The sequence below is a fragment of the Pseudophryne corroboree genome, chromosome 3 (genome assembly GCF_028390025.1).
Source record: "Pseudophryne corroboree isolate aPseCor3 chromosome 3, aPseCor3.hap2, whole genome shotgun sequence".
In the NCBI taxonomy this organism is placed as follows: domain Eukaryota; kingdom Metazoa; phylum Chordata; class Amphibia; order Anura; family Myobatrachidae; genus Pseudophryne; species Pseudophryne corroboree.
In genome coordinates this window covers 592,065,327-592,073,153 of record NC_086446.1, presented here as the reverse complement: position 1 = coordinate 592,073,153, position 7,827 = coordinate 592,065,327, and positions in this window count along the sequence as shown.

The following is a 7,827-nucleotide window of genomic DNA, read 5'->3' as shown; positions in this document are numbered from 1 at the left end:
GAAGAACGGGTGCTTGTAAAGTGGTTCTGGTTTGGAAACCAGTGCAGATATAAAACAGGAAACTTTAGGCAGCAAGGTGTTAAATGGCAAACCTGGTAGCAGAGGCAGGAGTCTGACTTCACAGTGCAGGTATTGAAGCACTGGCAGCAGCAAGCTGTATCACAGGTGTTTGGAATGAGACACACCTGGAGTCAGTCTCAACTGCAGGCTGAAGCACACAAGGTGGTGATGAGTGTGAAGCCTGTTTGCAGGTATTGCTGGGCCTTGAAGTTCCACGGAGCTTGTGCAGATAACCAGGAGTACAGGTCTTTAGCCAGAGAGCCAGGAACACAGGAGTAACGGAACAGATCCTTACACATGGGTCGCAGGAGTGACACAAAGTCCAGGATGCCTGCAGACTGATCCTGCAGTCTCTTATATACCCCTTGGTGCACAGGGATTGGGTGAGTGAGGGAAAGTGGGTGCGGCCAAGCACCGGATTGGCCGCTGTATGCTGGCTGTTTGTAGACTGTCATGGCGGCGCCCATGCCGCGGCCTAGCGGGAACGCGGCGCGCTACACGCCCGCTGTCACAGGAGTGTTCCCAGGCCCGTGATGGCGTCCCATGGCAGAGACACAGATGACAGGTGACCGCAGGGAGCCAGGACGGAGTCCGCAGCGGCGGACGGATGTCGGCTTGGTGAGTCGATTCCTGACAGTACCCCCCCCTTTAAGGGTGGACACCGAACACCCACGTGGCTTGGAAGGATGAGTGCTATGGAAAACACGGACCAACCTTGGAGCATGGACATCAGATGAGTTTACCCAACTCCTCTCCTCTGGGCCATAACCGGACCAATCGACCAGGTACTGAAGACGTCCATACCGGCAACGGGAGTCCAGAATTTTACCGATCTCGAATTCCACGCCCCGCTGAGTTCGAATTTTGGGGCCAACTGGAAGAGAACTCTGAAAACGGTTCAGGACTAGAGGTCTGAGGAGAGAAATATGAAAAGCGTTAGGTATACGAAGAGAAGGTGGTAACTTCAGTTTGTAGGCCACAGGGTTGATGACTCTTTCAACAGGGAAAGGACCAATGAAACGGGGTGCAAACTTCATGGACGGAACCCTAAGACGGAGGTTACGGGTTGATAGCCAAACCTTGTCCCCAGGTTTCAGGTGAGGAACCGCACGTCTCTTGCGGTCAGCAAAGAATTTGTACCGGCTGGAGGCCTTTTTGAGAGATACATGAATCTTTTTCCAAATTGATGAAAACTGAGACAGAGCAGTAGAGGCAGCAGGAACATCCATATGAGGGAGTTCTTGGAAGTCAGGAACACGGGGATGTTGCCCATATACTGCAAAGAATGGTGTTGTTTCAGTAGCAGTATGGTATCGGAAGTTGTGGGCAAACTCGGCCCATGGGAGCAGATCGAACCAGTCATCCTGGGAAGATGAAACATATAATCTTAAAAACGTCTCTAGATCTTGATTAACTCTCTCTGTCTGCCCATTCGTCTGAGGATGGTATGATGATGAAAACTTCAGTTTGACCTGCATGGCAGCACAGAGGGCCCTCCAAAACCTCGCTACAAACTGTACCCCCCGATCAGATATTATTTCAGAGGGTAGACCATGTAAGCGGAAAATCTCCCGTAGGAAGATTTGGGCAAGTTTCGGGGCAGACGGGAGACCCTGGAGAGGGACAAAATGAGCCATCTTGGTAAATCTGTCCACTACAACCCAGATGGTATTATATCCTTGGGAAGGAGGAAGGTCGGTGATAAAATCCATGGACAGGTGTGACCAGGGACGACTAGGAACAGACAATGGTTGTAACTGACCTGCTGGAGACTGACGAGGAGTCTTATGCTGCACACACTTAGGACAGGATGCCACGAAATCCTTGATGTCAGCCTTCATCTTTGGCCACCAGTACGTCTCAGAGAGAAACTTGAAGGTCTTCAGAACACCAGGATGACCGGTGAACTTGGATTGATGAGCCCAAGATAGCAACTTGGGACGGAGCTCTGGGGAAACAAAAGTCTTACCAGGAGGAGGAGCTGGGGAGACTTGAGATGCAGCGAATACCACTGGACTCAGGATGGAATGAGGCACTGAGTCAGGCGTTTCCTCTTCGGATTCCATGGATCGGGATAGAGCGTCAGCTTTAACATTCTGCGAACCTGGGCGGAAATGAAGCTTAAAATTAAAACGTGAGAAAAACATAGCCCACCTGGACTGGCGAGGATTAAGGCACTGAGCTGCCTTTAAGTATAGCAGGTTTTTATGATCCGTGTAGATATTAAACGGATGTTTGGCCCCTTCTAGGAGGTATCTCCATTCCTCGAGAGCCAGCTTGATCGCCAGTAGTTCTTGGTCTCCAACGGAGTAGTTAGCTTCTGCAGGAAGGAATTTGCGAGAATAAAACCCACAAGGGTGGACTTTCCCATCGGTTCCCTTCTGGGAGAGAACAGCTCCAACCCCAACTGTAGAGGCGTCCACCTCCAATTCGAACGGTTTGTTAACATCTGGCTGAGACAGAACTGGGGCAGACATAAAGGCCAGCTTGATCTTCTGGAAGGCTGCTAAGGCTTCTTCTGTCCAGTTGGAATGGTTTGCCCCTTTCCGAGTCAGGTTGGTAATAGGAGCGATGAGAGTGGAGAATCCCCGAATAAATTTCCTATAGTAGTTGGCAAAACCCAGGAACCGCTGGATAGACTTGAGAGAATTTGGAATGGACCAATTGGCAATAGCTTCCAATTTTGTCGGGTCCATCTGAAGATCCGATCCGGAAATTATATAACCCAGGAAGGGTATAGAGGGTACTTCAAAGGTGCATTTAGATAGTTTTCCGTAAAGACGGTTCTCACGAAGACGTCGGAGAACTTCTCGGACTTGTAGACGATGAGATGGAAGATCTTGGGAGAAGATGAGGATATCATCCAAGTAAACAACGAGGTACTTATACAGGACATCACGAAAAATTTCGTTCACAAAGTGTTGGAACACTGCTGGAGCATTACTCAATCCAAATGGCATTACTAGGTATTCATAATGGCCATCTCGAGTGTTAAAAGCTGTTTTCCACTCGTCACCACTCCGGATTCTGATGAGATTGTAGGCACCGCGGAGATCTAACTTGGTGAAGATGCGGGCTCCTTTGACTCTGTCAAATAATTCGGTAATGAGTGGTAATGGATAACTATTTTTGATGGTAATGTCATTGAGACCCCGGTAGTCAATGCATGGACGCAGTCCTCCATCCTTCTTTTTAACAAAGAAGAAACCTGCGCCAGCGGGTGATGATGACGGACGGATGAATCCCTTCTGAAGATTCTCTCTGATGTAAACGCTCATCGCCTCAGTTTCAGGAACAGACAACGGGTAGGTGCGCCCCCTAGGTGGCTTCTTGCCAGGAAGGAGATCGATGGGACAATCCCATTCCCTATGGGGCGGCAGGACATCAGCGGCCTTTTCACAGAAGACGTCTGAGAAATCTTGATAGGCAGCTGGGAGACTTGACTGTGTCTTAACTTCGGTAGACTTTATGGGACACACTTGGGCTAAACAAGATTGATGACACTGTGAACCCCAAGAGGTAAGCTGCAACGTTGACCAGTTAAACTGTGGATTATGTAGCTGGAGCCAGGGCATGCCCAAGACGATCTCCTGGGTGGCTTGAGGGATGACCAAGAACTTAATCAGTTCAGAGTGTAGGAATCCAACTCCCAGGACCACTGGGGCAGTTTGATGGGAAATATTCCCCTTGGAGATTCGGCTTCCATCCACAGCGGTAATATAAACTGGACAGGAAAGTTCACAAGTAGATAAGCAGAATTTATTTACCGCAGCTTGGGTGATGAAATTTCCTGCAGCTCCACAGTCCACCAATGCTGATGCGGACTGGAGCCCAACTGAAGTCTCTAACGTCACTGGAAGGATAAGGTCTGGATTAGAAGGAGCTTGACAAAAAGATCCCAACTTGACTCCTCCTTTGCAAGTCAGGATCTGGCGTTTCCCGAACGCACTGTGCAGGAGTTAATCTGGTGGCCCGCAGCCGCACAGTACAGACAGAGTCTCTCACGTATTCTTCTTGCCCGCTCTTCAGGAGTTAGGCGGGACCTATTTATCTGCATAGGCTCGTCAGAAGAGGGAGACTGAAACTGTACAGAAGGTATTATCCTTGATCTGCGTGGCTCACTCCGAGCGCGTTCATTATTGCGTTCGCGGATGCGAGAGTCCAACTTAATGCACAAGGAGATCAGGTCAGATAATTGAACAGGAAGGTCGCGGGTCGCCAGTTCATCCTTGATCCGGTCAGAAAGTCCATGCCAGAAAGCTGCTACCAGGGCCTGATTATTCCACTGAACCTCAGCGGCCAACGTCTGGAACAGAATAACATATTGTCCCATACTACGGGTACCTTGGCAGAGTTGAATCAGGTCAGCGGAAGCTGATGTTGCACGACCAGGCTCGTCAAAGATCCGTCTGAAAGTTGACACGAAGTCTGTGTAGTTGTTAATCAAAGGGTCAGCACGTTCCCACAGAGGAGACACCCAATTCAGAGCAGATCCAGAAAGTAAGGAGATGATGTAGGCAACCTTGGATCTTGGCGTGGGGAAATTATGTGGCAACAACTCAAACTGGATTTCACATTGGTTGAGAAACCCGCGACATAACTTTGGACTGCCATCATACTTGCTCGGCACGGGCAGGTGCAGACGTGACACTGGAGCTGATGCAGTCGGCATAGAGGAACTCACGGCACTGGCAGGTGCTGGAGTAACAGGAACAACAGGAGTGAGGACACTAGGCAGGGATTGCTGTAGTGTATCTATCCGGGAGGACATCCCTTGCAGAAATTGAAACATCTGCTGCTGCGCAGCCTCTTGACCATCCAGACGGGAGACCAGGTTTTGCAAGGCCTCTGACCCCACACTCCGTCCACCATCTGAGTCCATCGATCCTGGACTTACTGTCAGGTCTGGACTTGTCTGTGTCCCCAGAGGGGGCGCTAGTGGGTCAGTGGAGGTATAAGGGAGGAAACGAGGAGGCTGGATGTTGTTTCAGCGCATCAGCGCAATGATATTTATTTGCAGATGATAATAACAGAAATGGCAGCAGAAATAATAATCACAGATGTAAAATGTCAATCACACAGCGTAATAGCTGAAAAGTCTATGGCAACTGGATGGCAGATGACTGTAGAAATAATAACCGGAAATGTAATAAACAGAAGAACGGGTGCTTGTAAAGTGGTTCTGGTTTGGAAACCAGTGCAGATATAAAACAGGAAACTTTAGGCAGCAAGGTGTTAAATGGCAAACCTGGTAGCAGAGGCAGGAGTCTGACTTCACAGTGCAGGTATTGAAGCACTGGCAGCAGCAAGCTGTATCACAGGTGTTTGGAATGAGACACACCTGGAGTCAGTCTCAACTGCAGGCTGAAGCACACAAGGTGGTGATGAGTGTGAAGCCTGTTTGCAGGTATTGCTGGGCCTTGAAGTTCCACGGAGCTTGTGCAGATAACCAGGAGTACAGGTCTTTAGCCAGAGAGCCAGGAACACAGGAGTAACGGAACAGATCCTTACACATGGGTCGCAGGAGTGACACAAAGTCCAGGATGCCTGCAGACTGATCCTGCAGTCTCTTATATACCCCTTGGTGCACAGGGATTGGGTGAGTGAGGGAAAGTGGGTGCGGCCAAGCACCGGATTGGCCGCTGTATGCTGGCTGTTTGTAGACTGTCATGGCGGCGCCCATGCCGCGGCCTAGCGGGAACGCGGCGCGCTACACGCCCGCTGTCACAGGAGTGTTCCCAGGCCCGTGATGGCGTCCCATGGCAGAGACACAGATGACAGGTGACCGCAGGGAGCCAGGACGGAGTCCGCAGCGGCGGACGGATGTCGGCTTGGTGAGTCGATTCCTGACAAGGAGGAGCAGAAGATTTTGGGATAGATGACCTTCCCCGCTCAGTTGCTTTTTCTCTGAACCGTAGATCAACTTTTGTACATAGAGATATTAGCTCATCCAACTTAGAGGGTAAGTCTCTGGTAGCTAATTCGTCCTTGATGCGTTCAGATAAGCCATGCCAGAATGCAGCATACAGGGCTTCGTCGTTCCATGCCAGTTCAGATGCCAGGATCTTGAACTGTATTAGGTACTGTCCCACAGTACGCGTTCCTTGGCGTAAACGAAGAATCTCAGAAGAAGCTGAAGTTACATGGCCTGGTTTGTCGAAGATGCGCCTGAATGTCGTTACAAAGTCAGTATATGAGGACAACAGGGTGTCGGATTTCTCCCATAAAGGTGATGCCCAATCAAGGGCTGAGCCACTAAGGAGGGAAATAATATAAGCAATTTTAGTGCGTTCACTAAGGAAACTGCCAGGTTGTAGCTCGAAATGTATTTCACATTGACTGAGAAATCCCCTGCAAGATCTTGGAGATCCATCAAATTTTGCTGGCGTTGGAAGATGAAGACGTGGAGCAGAAATGGGTAAGGTGGGTGGGGTTACAACTGGTGTCACTGTGGTGGACGCACCGGATGCCCCTGATCCACGGAGGGTCGTTTGGATCCCATCCAGCCGAGTAGAGAGATCCTGGAGACAGCGGATGATGTGGCCTTGTGCAGCCTACTGATGTTCGAGTCTGGCTGCCAGTTCTTGCATTGGCCTGGTCGCTTGATCCTGGTCTCCGGCTGGATTCATATGGTCAGTGCTTACTGTCACAACTGAGGGCCTGAGCTGATGGGAGGAAGCCTCAGTTGTGGGGGCTGAGGTGAAGCTAAACTTCGGAGGTTTAATCAGACCCCTGAACATATGAGTAGGCTGTATAAAGGTTGCCCGAAGGCGTGACCATGACAACCAGGATTAAAAGTCAATAAAAGTTTATTAACAGAACTCCATGTATTCACAGCAGTGATAAATGAATGAAGATATACAGCAGATATGATAAAACAGTTCCTGGATAACTATGGGTTAGGCAATGGCCACAGGGTACTGGTAGCAGTAGGTACAGTTCTTAATGTCCCAGAGATGGAATGTCCTTATCAGACCCGTCCGTAGTATTAAGTGTAGCCAAGGAGCACACCAGCAGATGTATCACTGGAAGCCGGTAACACTGTAGTTGAGGTAGCTGCTGTGGACGCTGGATGGAACCAGCCAGGTGTTAGAACATGGAGTGGATGCTGGATGAACCAGCCAAATAGTAGAATGAAGCTAGGGAGCGAGGATATAGGAACCAATGGTGTGCGGGTACCGATGGTTTGCGGGTAGCGACGGTATGCAGGTAACCGCTGGAGACGCACCGGCTCTTTAAGGAAGCTGATCACTGCTGGAAGCTGACCGCTGGAAGCAGATGAAACTGTAGCTGGAAGCTGGAGCAAACACAGAAGACTGCAGAGTCAGGCTGCACCGCAAGGTGGTAAGCAGGTGCGGGTCTCTTAGTGGTAACTGGAAACAGGAGCTGGAAACCTGGAATGAAAACAACCACAGGATAGAGAGACTGGAAACAAGGTTTGACAACCAAAGCACTGACGATTTCCTGGTGCAGGCTCAATCCCTTTATACCCTTAGGTATGCAGGGATTGGATGAGCAATTAGGCAGACTTCAGCGGAGCTATGGATTGGAGGTCAGGATCATGTGACTAGAACTAAGATGGCTGCGCCCATACCGGCCAGTTTAGGGAAACCTTGTTTGTAACACCACATGGAGATTCCTCTGTAATGGGGGCGGTGAACACAGAGAACGCCGACTTGCGTCTCAAACCTCCAGCATGGATGGCCGCGGCCGCAGTAGGTGAAGAGTGCCACATACCCTGTAGTGCATTGAGAATAGGAGATGATG